General features: G+C 37.3%; 1 protein-coding gene across 5 annotated transcripts in view; it reads left to right on the forward strand.

Annotated features, from left to right (window-relative positions):
• The window catches only part of LOC113124820 (cingulin-like protein 1), a 44663-nt gene that overhangs the window by 3392 nt on the left and 25672 nt on the right, over positions 1-15599 (forward strand). For 3 of the 5 annotated variants that reach the window (XM_026297940.2, XM_026297943.2, XM_026297945.1), the window contains exons 2-3: positions 10310-10423; positions 13186-13316. The gene's annotated coding sequence lies outside the window, so the exon portion shown is untranslated. The remainder of the gene's footprint in view (positions 1-10309; positions 10424-13185; positions 13317-15599) is intronic. The other 2 variants (XM_026297942.2, XM_026297941.2) reach the window with 2 other exon arrangements.

Here is a 15599-nt window from a genome sequence, read left to right on the forward strand (position 1 = left end):
TCTCTCACATACAATTGCCAAGAAAGAATCCAGAAATAGAGACATGTTAAAAAAAACCCACCTGGGGTTTCTGCCTTATAGTGAACTTCTGTGTTCAAGTAATAATGTATAATATTGGATGAGGCACTTTCCTGTTATATGTAGGGCTGACATTTATCTCGACAAGTGCTGATGCAAAACCTTAGTTTCCATAATGTTGTACCATAGGTAAATTTTTTGATATCATACTTGTTGACATAGTAACTTCTCACAGAGTGAACTGGTTAATGAACTTACTGAAGCTGCCATGCTAACACCCAGGCCAGTCATTACCAATTCATTTTGGCTTTCCCCACTCCTCCTCATCTGAGATGATACCAACCAGCTTCTTACTGACTGAACACACCTGATCCAGGTAATTAGCAGTGGGTAGGGCAGGGGCAGTTGGAGAAAAGCAGGGGAGTGGCCCTCGAGGAACATGGGTTGGACACCCCTGCACCATTGTTTCATTTTTACAAGAGAGGAGGCTTCAAGAAAGAGGACTAGCTGAATGTTTGACTCAACTAACCCATTTCCAATCAATAGCAGCACACTGTCACTTCCTTTAACATTACTATGTGAGGTTCCTGGGATACTGTCTCCCATTCAGATGATGTGACAGTCCCAGATGGAGCTTAGTCTAGTGTGAGAAAGAGATTTCTTTAAACTATGTCAGTAAGGGCATTAAGTTAAAAATTGTTTGAGATTGTTTGTGTGTGAGAATATATGCGGCGTGATTGTGATTGATGTCAGTGGTTTTAGAAAAAATGGCTTCACTCCCTACAGAGTTTTCTTTCTCCTCATCAGTTCTATTAGTTCAGTTTATTCATTATTAAATGGTTAAAGGAACACCCTCAGATAAATATGTCTCATCATGTTGGAGTGTAGCTGTGTTGCTATGTAATGAGCTTTTGTTCAGGGTGTTGTCTGTCACCTATCAGGATGGTTTAGGAGAAAGTTTTATCAGTGGTTGTCTACATTCCTTCAGCACCTTCAGTTTTCTTCCTTTACAAAAGTGAAGCGCGACTGTGAAGACCATTAGGTCGCACCTTTATGGAGCTTAGCAGTGGAAATAAACATAACATTTAAAAAAGGTATTTAAAGCTTATAATGTGATCAAAATCTTTCATTGTCAGAATTATAATCCTGTAGTCACAGACAACATGGCATTCATCATTCATCAGTTTTTTTAACCATGTTATTTAGACGTAGGCATTGGGCAGTAGAGTGGCAAATTATATAAACTACCATGAAAAATTATATATAATTGGTGTCAGCTACAGGTCAATTGAAGGGGCATGGCTGTTTAGTTGGGCAGGACATGTCATTTTCCCTTTTCCCTGCTCATATTTCTAGGTCTTAGTTTGACCATTTGAGGCAGTAACATGAAGTATTTTGCTTAGAGAGACCTGATGTTTTACCCGAACAATCCACCTATTGTGTGCTACATTCATTTCTATTATAATGCAAATGTCGCCTGTTATGTGGCACACCCTGAGGTGAAACCTGGTGCCCATCAATCATTAACAAAATAGAATTCATGTTATAGCCTTCTTACAATCCACTGGTTTATTCTATACAGGGACAGTTCTCAAAGTCATGCTGAGATGTCTTGAACTACACTGAAAAATAACATTTAAGCCGTAATCAAATTTTTCATTCAAGGCATTTAGTCCTAAAAAGTGCTACTTTTAGGATCAGTCTGTCAATTTATTCATGAAATGTTAAAGATTTGTCACCATGAATGGAGGTGTTCTCATTGTACATGCTAATCTTTCTGTTGAACATAGTATCACAGAAATAGTATGAATAGCACAAAGCACTGGAGTCAGTGCTCAGTCCCACAGTACAATTGTTTTAAAGATCAGATTTGACTGTATGGTACATTGGATAGCATTGTGTCAACATAGTATGAACATCCTAAAATGTTAACATGAACCTGTCTATAATGCACAGTAGACTGAAATGTTTATGTGATACACTGTGAAATCATTATGTGGTTCACGTCATGTGAGGATGAGTTTCTCTTCTCAGAACGCAAATAAACTGGAAAATATCCTTTCTAAAACATCAATAGTTACAGCTAGCAGCGCACCTGCTGATTTTATTATTCACTAAACATGAAATTGAATGTGACAATGTGACAAACTGCGACTGAATCAGGGTGGTTTGAGATGGCACGTTGGTGATGTTAGGAATGAGGGTGTGCACCTTTCATGGTAGACTAACAAACATGCAACATTATTTGGAATGTTAACATTACATAGTTCTGGATATTTCCATTGGTGTGCTTGTGTGTGTTTGACATGGTCAACTCCCCTGTAAATACAAGCTCCCTGTCAAACTCTGGAATGGTTGTTGTGGCCATATCAGTGTGGTGGTATGTAATTCAGTCTTTTTCCCAAATCTGTTTTTTAATACAGAGGTAGGGGGAAATGTTGATGTGCCATTGTCAGTTCCATTTTCCATGTTGAACTCACATATCATCTAAATTAATTCATCTGAAAGCTTCACAATGTTTTCTAAAAAATGTACTTTCCCCCCCTTATCATTGTATTAGAGCACTCCTTCGAAGCTCACATTCTTCAACAGCATTCTTTAACATAATGTTCAGGTCAGAGGTTTAGGCTGTAAGTTCATGGGTGTGTTTTGCAGCCACTTTTCTACATCTTGCAATTTCTCACACTAATGGATGCCTGAGAGTCCTAATTATTCATCTTCAGTGTTTAGAAACTGCCACTGAGCTTCTCCTGAAATGCATCTTAATGCATTTTTGCATTTTATAGCTCCTTGTGTTTTTTTCCTCCAAGTTTTAATGAGTGTTGTTTTGCATTATGCAGTACCTCCAGGCTTCAATTTGGCATCTGGGAAAGTTGGCTTGCCTCCAAGGCTGTGGTCACCCAGTGCTTATTACTCATTAAGCTTCGTCTGAGGGCCGAGTGGGTGCAGGCTGGGTGGGTGCTGGTTGGGGGCTACAGTGCTTGGAGATTAGATATTGTTTTTGTCACTGTTCTACTTTTTGAAACTAAACTAAGAGATGAGAAAGTGAAAGAGTTACAAAGTCTTTGTCATTTGCACTTATTCCTAATTTACTTTTGAATTACATGGTTTTTATAGTGCTATATCCTATAGCTTTAATTACCATGAACAATGGAAGTTTGTCTTTTCAAGCACTTCTGTGATACTTGCTTAAGGCAGATATACTGTATATAGATCATTTGATGTAATTACAGCTGACATTGATGTAAACACTATATACAAGCTGGAAACTATTTACAGTAACTAAGACATTACATTAACACACTGTTACACTTGGTTAACATTAAACTACTTCATGTTTTGGAACTTTGCTGACACTTTGTATGTTCAGTCATTCATCCTGACCTGCTCTTGAAGCCCAGAGTGTCTGCATGGGTTCAGTTTCACCCCACAATTGATTAATATCCAGCACATCTATAACCACATTCATATCAACTGCTTCCATCCACTGTCCATGTCTGTATTGCAATATATCCAATCCTTCATACTTTTTGAAGTACAATTACAGTTTCATTTTAATACTTTGCACAGTCATTGTTACAGACCACCAATAGTCTGCATGCAGTAATACTCTGGACTGTGTTTTATGCTACTTTATTCTTGTCTGCCTGAGTAGCTACAGTATATTCCTATGCATGTTTGACAGTCTACCAGCTCTGTTTGTCTTATTCTACTTGTCTTCATTCCTGTCTGTCGAATGCCTGCTCAAACCTATTTTAGCATTCTTCTACTAAGGGTTTGGGAAGAGTAAATAGACTAAATAGAAACCCAACCCTTACACACCTGTGTGTGTGTGTGTGTGTGTGTGTGTATGGATGTGTGTGTTTGTGTGTATCTATTGGGATGTTGTAATAAGAGCTTAAAATAACTTGTTATAATACCTGTATGCAGTGAAAACAGGCTATTACAATGCATGGCAGACAAAATGATGTTATCAGAAAATGTGTCATTACTTTTAATAACTGCACATTGTTGGTTGTGAGGAAAACCTGATGTCTGTTTGAAGAGGAAGTTCTGGTACAGTTTGCCTTCCAGTAAGTAAAGTAAATGTAGCTCATGAGAATCAGTTTCTTATTAGTTTTGTCTGTAAGTTTCTTTTTCTGTTTTCCATGGATTATATTTGTCTAGCAAGATGTAATTGTTAAAGACAGAGGAACTGGTTCAGCTGTGCTTCAGTTGACAGGGGAGGAGCAAAGAGGGAGAGAGCAAATACAGGAGAGGTGCTATGTTGCTTATTCACCACATCACCAAGCACCGACAAACTGGTTCTACTCTTTTATACAGTTGGTGTTTATAAAGAGAGAGTAGCATGCCACTATACAGCACACTGCACAATCCACAATGAACTAATCCAGTAGACCCAAACTGCCTATAAAGTAGCAAGGGACAGTGCATAATGACTTTGTACCAACTAATGTAAGCAGCCAAAATTATGTGGACAGGCCATTTTTAATACAACAGTGCCCCTTTGTATGTTGTCAGGTTTATTTTTTTCCTGCCATTGTACACGTTGTTATGAAAACATTAGACAGGTCCATGCAAATCCATGACTTCATGCCCATCCCTTTTGAAGTGAACTGGAACACCAACTGTGAGCCAGACCTCATCAGCCAACATCAGTGATGGACCTCACTAACGTTGTTGGCTTAATGGGAACAAATCCCTGCAGCCAGGTTCCAGCATCTTGTGGAAAGTTTTCCTATTTCCTGGTATTTTTCCTTTGTGTTTTATCAGAGAAAATGGAAGAAGAAAATTGTCAGTGCTCTCCCATGTTATTCTGTATTTTTATATACTGTAGTGCTATATATTGTGTTGCTTAAAAAGATGTTCCACTTCTAAAGATTGCTGTAGCTCTGCAGTGACAGAAAATAAGTATAACCTATAATTAACCTATGTTACTTTAATGAAATGTAGTCTCCAAACCCTATTACTCCTATCACCAATTAGTCATGACATGTATATTATGTGGATTTATATATTATGTGCAGTTTTTTTATATTGTGAAATGATGTTAAGTAACATCATTTACTTTACAGTTTTAGTGAGCTCAGAGAGATAGCTTGAAGATGTTTCCATCCTTGTGAAACATTCCTGCTCAGTTGATTAGCCTGCAGGGCGTCTCCTACCATTCACTCCCAGTTTAAAGTGCCTGCTGGTTCAAAGTGCACCAGCATACAAGGTGACATACCACAGCTGTGAGTCATGAGCATGGCATGCTGGGTAAGGGAGTTCCCTGCTGTACTTGACCACATGAAGATCTGTTTGCTGAGTAATGACATGTGTTGTTGTGACAGGTACATTACATGGACTAATGACTGATGTATATTTTTGATTATATACTGGAAGAGTTCAGTCAGAACTGACTTCTCTCATTTTCATAGATTATTTTATGATTAAAAGAACAAGAAAACAAAACAAAAAACGTCTTAGGTGCAAAACAGTGAATGGTAGTTTGCGTTTTGCTGAAATCTACTTAAAGACTTAAAGAGACTCCTTTTTCCTGTAGTCATGTGGAACTAACTATTATGTGGAATATTAGAAAGAGCAGGTGAAGCAAGGGGAACATTTGCCAGCTAAACATATTGGTGAAGACCAAAAGTAGAGCTAACATGAGAATGAACTTACATTCATCAGACACCAATGGCTTGTTCAGCTTACTGTGGAGTCCCGCCTCAAAGTGGATTGAAAACACATTCATGCAGCTTTAAAGGTTGTCAACAACAACAAGTAATCTCATCTCTGCTTGAGTAATATTTAGTCTAAAGTACTCCAACTTGACTATTGTAGTGCACATTACAAAAAGATGATAAAATGTATGATAAAAATGTGATAAAGCGACAGAAACAAGGCCTGAAAAAAACAAAGTCAACAAAAGGGCCTCCTCATACTTGCCTGGTTATCAAGGTGTGTGTGACTTTGGCGATCGGCCAAAGCTGTCAGGCCCTACCCAGGCACACCCTGGGGTGGGAATTAAGATTCGTCCAATTTGACTGGGGGGACCAGGGAACCCTGGACAACCTCCTTTAGTCAGGGGTTACTTGTTTTTTTTTTTGCTGTTTTCACTTGGACTTGAAACTTGCTATACTGTTTTTCTTTCAGTGTTATTTAGTTTGTATTGAGTTTCATCTTTTTTTTTGTTGGGACACTGATGGCCAAAGAGCCCACTGTTTTTTGACAGTCATTATCATCTGGTAAATTTTATATATGGTTTATGCTGTGTCTGTACTTCACTGCATTGTTAATACTAATGGTATGTACTGTAATATCAGTAAGCATAGTACTTTATATATAGCTCTTTACACTTGGTATTTAAAAAACTCAACATACTATCACAAAACAATGCAAAACATGCAACGGCTATCACTCAGACTTCAACTCTAATACTACTGCCATCACTTAAGAGAAAAAAGCTTTTATCTGGTTGAGGGAATTTTTGATATTGTTTCATGCTTTTTAAATATGGTTGCAATGGAGTGAATTGGGTTGTGCTATAGTAGATTATTATGTACATTTGTCAAATTTATATTTGCCAAATTTTAGCAATTTAGCAATTTTAGCATAGCAATTTTGTTTTCAAATCTACGCAAAGTCTGTAACTCCATTCATACCTTATGATTTCACTCTGTGTCTCTCTCACACACACACACACACACACACACACACACTCACATACACAATCAATGAGTGGTTGAATAAAGTAATCTGTCAGGCATTGAAACACTGAAAGATTCTGGCCACATAGTAACTCATTCTGGTCAGAAGGGAGGTTGTAGTTAGGGTCATCTCCATGTACACAGTGGTGCAGCCCACCCGCTAAGACACACACACAGACAAATAGCCCCTGTAGTCGAAGTTCAGTGAGGAAATTAGTTTAGTCTGTCATCATGAGCGCTTCCCTCTCTCCAAGCTCTGCAGTGAGTATTTTAATGACATTTTGTAGCTCAGAAACTGTTAAATACTGTGAGAACGATGAGATAAGTTTAGTCTTAAGTTCACTGCTGAAACTTTGGGTTGGGTTACAAATACTTAGTGGTTTGAAACAGTTACAGCAGCTGTTGTTTTTTTTGTTTGTTTGTTTCTATATGGAGTTTTAGAATTTACCTATTTGATCTTTTTGAAACATCTTGGGTTATTAATAGGACTTTGTTTGTTTGTTTGTTTGATTCATTTAAGTTGGGTTAAAGCTTAAATACTGCATTAAAATGTGCTTTCTCCAAGTCTAAAGTTTAACACAAGCTTGAAAAGCAGCATTTGCTGCCTGCAACTTTCCCATTCACTGTACACATCATACAGCCAAAAGAATTAGTGGGATGTCTTGTTCTAGCTGAAAACTATGTGAAATGTGAACTAGGATATAGGATAATACTGTATTCTGCTATAGTTGGTCATTGCTAAACCATGGTATTTGAATAGTTAATTAACTTTGTATTGAGTTAGCTACTGTAACAAGCCTAAAATAACATTTTGTTAGCCTTAGCTAGCTAATCATTCTTTTTAAAGCTGTAGAACCACACGGGTTAGTAGTGTCTCAGTAAAAAGGAAACAAAACTGTAGTTAATCGTTTTAAAGCTGCTAGGGTTACAGAGTTTGGTAAAGTTGGTCTTTGTTAAACATTTAGCTAATGTGCCTTTTTTAACACAGACACGTTATCTTGTTTTGCTCATTTGGATGCCTCCATACTGGGGAACATAGTTAAATTGATCTTCTGAGGGCCTTAGAATGTATACCTCTGTATTGTTAAAGATTTTTTTTTGCTTTTTTCTTAACTGTGGTTGTCAATATTTAGCGGATTGGTGATTCAGACAATATTTGTACTGCTACAGGGTTTTTTTTATTCATAATTTCATTATTGACAGTGTGAAATTCTGTAAAATTCTGTAAGAGAAGTTACATAAACTACTAATTTGTTTTCCCAATTACACTTAACTAGGAAATGTAATTGGGAAAACAAATTAGTATATAAACATAATTTCTAGGAGACAGAGTTCTACAGTAATGAGGAGAAAATTATAGCAGCCCATATTCATCAGGCACCGTTTTACTTACTTACTAATGAGACTGAGGACTTTGTTGGGTCCACTGAATGTCACATCCCACAAAAATACTATACAGTGAGTTTTTTAAAGAGCTACAACTTCCTCTCTGCGCCCCCGAGCTCCTATAGATGCATGTAGACTTTCTCAGAGGGACTGTAACACAAAGGACTTGTTTTTATTATATTTAAACACACAACACAGACTCACTGTGTCATGAACACCCAACCCACACATGTTATGAATTCATCCACTCATATGGCACGGAAAGGAATTAATTGCCTGCTATCCATCTGTAGTTTTTACATATGTACTGAGGTTGATGTTGTCTTTTAGGATAAAAACATTCACATTAGCCTCCCAGGTTAAACACTTCAGCACAGTATTGTAGTGGTCCCTTGTGCTGGGTTTTTAAAAAGTGGTGGGTGGGAAGTGTCTTCCAGCTCAAGCAGACCCCATTTGTAATTAAATGTGTTCATCAAAAAATATTGAACATTTCTGATGCTATGATATAGACCACTGGCACATTAAACTGCTCAAACCAACTTAAAAAATTAAGGAGGTTCTTCAGGAAAACTCAAATCAGCCCAGTCACTCACGATTTCTGAGTGTACTTTATTTGAGGATTTGAACAGTGATTTTAGTGTCACCCCCACTGCACTGTTCCAAGTATATGCTTGTGTTTCAAGCTAGGTAACTTATAACGTTAAAATGTTGGTTTGTTGGTTTTGGTATCTTGTTATATTGGCATTTTCATCTGCTAGTTTAAATAACAAGGCAATATCATCTGGTAGTCATGCAGTACATCTTTAGCCTAGTTCTCAGGCTTAAATTTATATACTTATTATTATCAGGGGTGCAACAATCAGTTATTCAATTCGTTAAGGGAAAATTTATCAGCAGACATTTTCATAATCAACAAAAAGTGTCAGTTGTTTAAAGGAGCTCTCTCCTACTGATTTTACCTGTGAAGGTCAGTACAATATTTCAGATGATATTATACTGACTTGATTTGGGACTTTTTTAATAGTAATCTTTCTCAAAGGAATTAAAGCACAATGGACTTGTTTTAATTACATTTAATCACACAACACAGACTCAGTGTGTCATAAACACCCAGCCCACACATGTTATGAATGCTTTAACTAAAATGGCATTGAAAGAATTTAATCTAAAAATTGGAGGTGTGGAGTTTGAAAGATATGGGTGTTAACCTGGCAAATGAGGTCTGTTGAAAGATATTATTCAGTGATTTACGTCTTAAGAAATGTAAGACAAAGTGTTTTTTGAGCTTGACTCATACTGCAATCTAACTTTTGTTTGGATTTTAACCAGAATTTAGTCAATCTCCTGTGGTCTTTCAACTTTATAGAACTTATTGAAGTGCAATGCTGAATAGCTGGTGTCCACTTTGATACCAATCAAAAACATAATTATCTGGTTCCACCTCCTTATATTTTAGGATTTTATGATGCTCTGTATCATTGTAACCATTTTCATTAATTAAATTAAAATTTCATTACATTAAAATAATTTTGGCAATATAACAAAAACTGCATCAAGAAGTAAACAAAATACAATAATGATGACAATTTACTCTGTCATCAATCTCAACAATCAACAATTTGATGGGGTTTTTTTTGTCCAGTCATATTTAATTCTTCGTCTTATGCTGACTTCAGTGCCCTGCTTCAGTGTTCCACATCTCAGATGGGAAATGTTGTGCTTTTTTTAGAACATTATCTCTGTTCTTAAGCACGCTAAGATGCATGTCTGAAGTTAAAGTGATTGGTCCAGAGGCAGGATTCAATACATTTGAGCCTTTCTTTCTCCTATCATTCCTGTCTCTCTCCATTCCAAACTGATGAAAAAGTTTGTTAAAGAATCAGAGGAGGATTTATGCTCACTGGGTGTTGCCTAATTCTGATTAACAACAGCATCTAGTCACTCAGGCAAAACAGCTTGCAGAATGTCTTTCAGATGAAGGACATTCAGAATTCATAAAATAAAGCAAAAGACAGTGTATATTTTTAATATAGATTTACTGTATTTTCTTAAAAGATGTCTTCATTGCATTAGCAACCAATTGGATCAGGCTCCCACTTTGGTTGCTGTGAAAGCTGCTGGGTGTGAAACATAAGGCCAATTTACTGTACTGTATTAGGGTTACTGTGATAAAAGGTGTTAAGATACTAAAAATACCATCTCTTTCTCTGAAGTCTCCAGAGTTTCAGAAAAACAGAAAGGACTTCACTGTTTCTGTGAATAAACTACAACAGCTGATCGAAGACAAAGTTCACATCCTACAGTCCTTGATCACTGAGGACCAGCAGGTAAATCAAATGAAAAAAATTAAATTTGATGCCAGCTTGAGTGGAATAATTATGTTGTTTATTCACAAAATACAATAGTTATATTATGTTACCAATGTAAGTTACAGTTTATGTGTTCAGCATTGTTAAAATTGCTTAAGGACATTTAATTAATAGCAAAAATACAAAACATATAAACCATCAATATCAGTATCACTTTAAAACTCTTATGTAGAAATTGTTCATAATAATAATAATGTCTGCAGGGATTTGATGAAGTAAAGCTGATAAAGGGAGACGCAAATAACAAATTGCTGTGTAAAATATGGAATTACAGAGTACTGGTTAACATATTATAAATTGTGAGTTGTGAATCCTTTAAGTAGCAGATGTGGTGCAACAGAAATAATATACATGTATATCTGTTAATGGGGGAATTTGATCATTACATTACCTTCACAAACATCATACAAATTTAACTTGTGGATTGTTTCAGAGCAGCACTACTGGAATTTGAAATGTGGGGCCTTCAGTAAAAATCAATTGATGATTATCACCAGTGTAGCAGAGGCATTGAATGCTATTTTGTTTTTAATGAGGTCGGATTTAAGTTGTTTTTTAACATTATGGTTTAAATATGAATCTAGCCCTCGATAGAGGGCACAGAGCTTTTTGCTCAACACAGCCTTAAAGGCATTCCACTTAACAGTCTCTACAGCAGTTTGTCTTTATCAGGATTTGTTTAAGGTGAGTGGCTTCCATTTTTCTTTGCATTTCCCAATTTACTTCTCTTTTTCCCCTCTCCTTCCCCTCATTATTGATCACTCATGAGGCCATGTTCAGAGAGGCAGCACAAATCCATTTCATTGCCCTGCTCTGTTAATTAATTTTTCTCTGAAGCTTTAATTGCAAAAGCACAATACTAAAGAAATTTTGAAAAAAGTGTGCTTGTAATGCTAGGAAATAGTATTAGTTAGTAGGATATAATTTCCTTTATGTGACACACTTGATGGTAGAATCTTCTGAAAAGATTCAGCATATTGGTTGAAAGTTCATGTATCATCAGTTTCACCAGAAATTTGTAACCTTGTAATCACAGGCATTGCATCTTACTTACTTACTTACTGTACAGGTTTCATCTCACCACAGTTCTGCCACTCTAAATGGAGAAACTCGAAGGAATCTTGATCATTTTACTAATCTTGGACTTGTGTAGGTCAATATTAACAACCACAGTAAGGTCAAAATCAACTTCCTTGTGACCACAGTTCTGAAGGAATTTGTTTCACTAAAGTCCAGTACTTGTCATCCCCAGGTTATGCATTGCTCTTACCTTCTAGACCAACCCTGACTTCTAGAAATGACATTCTATTAAATATGTTGTGGTGGCAGAGCTCACAGGCAATTAAGTGTTTCAGGTTAAGAAAGGACTGTGATTTGGTTAAACAGAAGTAAGCAAGTTGTGTCACTATCAAGTCACTATGAATATTTTCTCTCTTTTTTCTGTTGTGGTCGTGTGGTGCAGAAATTGAAATTGAAATCCAAATTTGATTAACTGCAAAGCCCTAAGGGTAATCTTACTCATACAACTAAACTATCCACTTGGTTCATGGGGCTTTTTGGTAATGACATATGTTGGAGAGCATTGGGTTTAATCAGAGAGAAACAGAAATTAGTTTACTTTCCTAATTGCACAGCAAGATCCTGAGATTATAGGTAAGACCTAAACTCACTTTTACTGTAACTCGAAAATAATTAAAATGTCTGCAAATTTTGTAATGCTTTTGTAATTCTAATTTTGTACAGCCACTTGTCACTTTGAAACTGTGCAGTGAGGACTAAACATTTTGTTTGAAAAACAAATCAGATTTGACTGCTATATGAACATAGTGCCAGTTTGTCTTTCTGACTGAATCACATGGACACATACAGACAGATGCAGGGGAGGATGAGGGTGAGCATCATGTTCTGCCAGAATGACTCAGTCGGTCTGTTGTCTTTCAGCCCACAGCCGCTCTCTAAAGGGCTTTGCCACAATGACGAGTTCAAACATACCATGTTAAATGTCACTTCTTATGACTTCATCTTCACTTATCATGTCCTCAAGTTTCCTTTTTTGGTTTTCTCTTGACTATCCTATTTTCACCTCTCCTTGACTATGTTTCTGTTGCTGTGATTATTTATTCTCTCCCCTCCTTCAATTGGTGATTCATCATTTGTCTGTTTTACTCATCATGTTGATATGTCTGACAAACTCACACTGCAGACTGAAAGCTGAAATCTTATCCCATATCTAATACTCTCCCAGTATTATATCCCAGTATTATATGCCACTGTAGTTTTTTAAAGTAACATTAACTAAAAAACATACACTGATATCCTGACTCCTTTACACTAATTCAGTGCTGCTCCAGAAAACAAAATGCTCATGTATCTTTGAGCAAATTACCGTGCAGAAAAGTTGCTGCATTCTTTGCCAAATGTGTTTCAAGCAAAATAAAAACAGAATAATGTGTGTCAGTTTTGGACAAAACGACCCTGTCGACCCATTTAGGAGAGATGCTGATATTTATGTTAACATGCTAACTTCCTGTATGTTATCTTGATAATCAGATTACCCAGACAATGCAACTGTGACCAGACGGGCATAATTTTAAACACAAAATCATGAATTTGTGATGTCATACTTTGTTTCCTGTTAGCCATTTTTATATTCTAATATGGCTACAGGAAGGTGCGTTCAAAAGGAAAACTGTAACCTCTCTGTCTCGTCTTGTGATCAGGGTTTCGTGTGTGCAGAGAACATTGGAAGAGAAGGACTGTGGAGGTTTGCCACCCTGAGTGAAGAGCTGACCCTTCACCTCCAGCAGCTGCAGAGACAGACAGAGCAGGAGCTCAGCAGTATACACACACAGTGAGTCAATCACATGATATGTGTTGGCCAAGTGATTGTAGAGTATATATGAGAGTTCACAAAAAGCCTTAATTTCTTGGCATTTGTGTGTTCCCTCAAAAGGGCAAGAATCTTTCAGCAGTGTCAGTGCTTGCTATTGACCGAACCAGAGTTGTTGTGCTTGAAGGACAGTTTCTTTGCATGCAATTTAGTCGTGGTGGTCATTACAAAATTCAATTGTCCTGATACTTTCTTTTCCTCTCTTAAAACTATTTAATGTAAAATGTGAACATAAACAATGTAGTAATCCTGTTACTATGAGAGCTGTAACTTTTAATATGCACTCAGAAGGTTATTGGAAAAAAGAACAATCACTATCATTGGGGACATAATATTAGCTTATTACTCATAAAATATTGATTTTGTAAGCAGGAATACAGACGGGGCAGCATGGTGCCTGAGTGGTCAGCACTGTTGCCTCACATCAAGAAGGTTCCTGGTTTGAAACCCAGCAGGGGTCTTTCTGTATGGAGTTTACATGTTCTCCCTGTGCTTGTGTGGGTTTTCTCCAGGTACTCTGGTTTCCTCCCACAGTCCAAAAACATGTATGTCAGGTTGATTGGTGACTCTAAATTGCCCATAGGAGTGAGTGTGAGTGTGTGAGGTTGTTTGTCTCTATGTGGCCCTGTGATGGACTGGGGACCTGTCCAGGGTGGACCCCTGCCTTTCACCCAAAGAGAGCTGGGATAGGCTCCAGCTGATCCCTGTGACCCTGGTTAAGGAATAAGTGGCTATAGAAAATGGATGGATGGATGGATGGAATACAAACAAGATGTTAAGTAAAAATAAACTCCATACATACACAAACATCATAGACAAAAGTCACTTAAAACATTTTTTACCCTCAAGTTTCCCTTCTTCTTGTCAACTTCCCTCTCTTCCTTGGTAATCCTTGTTATTTTCTTTGAACTGTATTCCTATAAGGCCAAATCCATGATTGTTCTTTCTGAAACTGAACTCTCCTTTTTTTATAGGAGACGGTGCTATGCAGTGCTTATGTGTGTAGGAGGCAGCTCTGTGTTGGTTCAGGGGGGGTTGTCACAAAGCTGAAACACAACTGTGGGAGTTTCAGTGTATCTCAACAGCAGCAGGTTCTGCTACACTACAGAAAACAACAGGATCCTGCCTGTGTGCGTGTGTGTGTGTGTGTGTGTGTGTGTGTGTGTGTGTGGGCATGTTTGTGTGCGTGTGCATCATGTGCATGTGTGTGTGACTGAGAAAGAGTGAGAGTTGGAAAAAGACAAATGGAGAGTTGCATCTGTGGTTTTTAGGAGTGTGTGCCTGAGTTTGAGTTTAGATTATTTTGTTACATACTGTATACCATCCACACTCAAACTGCTTAAATGTTTTAATTAAGTTCAATTCAATTCAGTTTATTTGTATAGCGCCAAATCACAATACAATCATCTAAATTCAAGAGCTGTTTACCACTGCCTTCAACCTATCTAATACATGGAACACAAACAGACCCGGTGACAGGATTTCTAGTGTTGTGAACAGACTCAAACCAGACAAACAGCACTGAGCCGATGTGATTAAAAAATGGCTTCATCCTCTGTGCAATGAAACCTAACTCAACCTGCTAAACACTGTGGTTTTCTCTTTGTTTTTTTTCTAGTTCCTGAAACGTTTGTGTTTGCCAGTTCTTAATTTTTGAATGATTCTCCTTTACCAAGCAGTAGACATTTATTTCGATCAAGCATTGCACACACTGAAATCAAAATGACCATTTGATCTACAGTTGAGGAAATGTCTAAATCAGGTTTCAGAAAAAAATGAATGAATAACATAAATTAGAGTCAATGTGCAGTAAGTTAAGTGCTTGTTCGATGGTCAGACAAATAGGAGACTTCCTTTCCCCACATAGGGGTCTATTTGGCGGCAGTACTAGTTCACTGGATTCCTATCAACCAACATCATGAACAGAAATTAAACCCAGACTCTACCAAAAGATAACTTTTGCTGCTCATCTTTCTTTGTTTCTGTTTACAATTCCATTGTAGACATCAAGCTGCCTGGTAAACAGATAGTTAAATAATGTCCCAGCTTATATAAAAATGGTTTTATATAAGCTGTGAGAAAGTAAAAGATTCTGGTGACTTGTCTGATTGTGTTACTACTTGTGCTGACAGTAAATCTTCAGATGGTAGTAGGTGGCTGCTGCCTCACCCTGTTCACTGCTACTCTCTGTACTCCTGCCATGGTTAGCAGTTTGGCAGAACAGCATTTCAACTGGTCTCACCT

Source organism: Mastacembelus armatus, chromosome 12, assembly GCF_900324485.2.
Source record: "Mastacembelus armatus chromosome 12, fMasArm1.2, whole genome shotgun sequence".
In the NCBI taxonomy this organism is placed as follows: domain Eukaryota; kingdom Metazoa; phylum Chordata; class Actinopteri; order Synbranchiformes; family Mastacembelidae; genus Mastacembelus; species Mastacembelus armatus.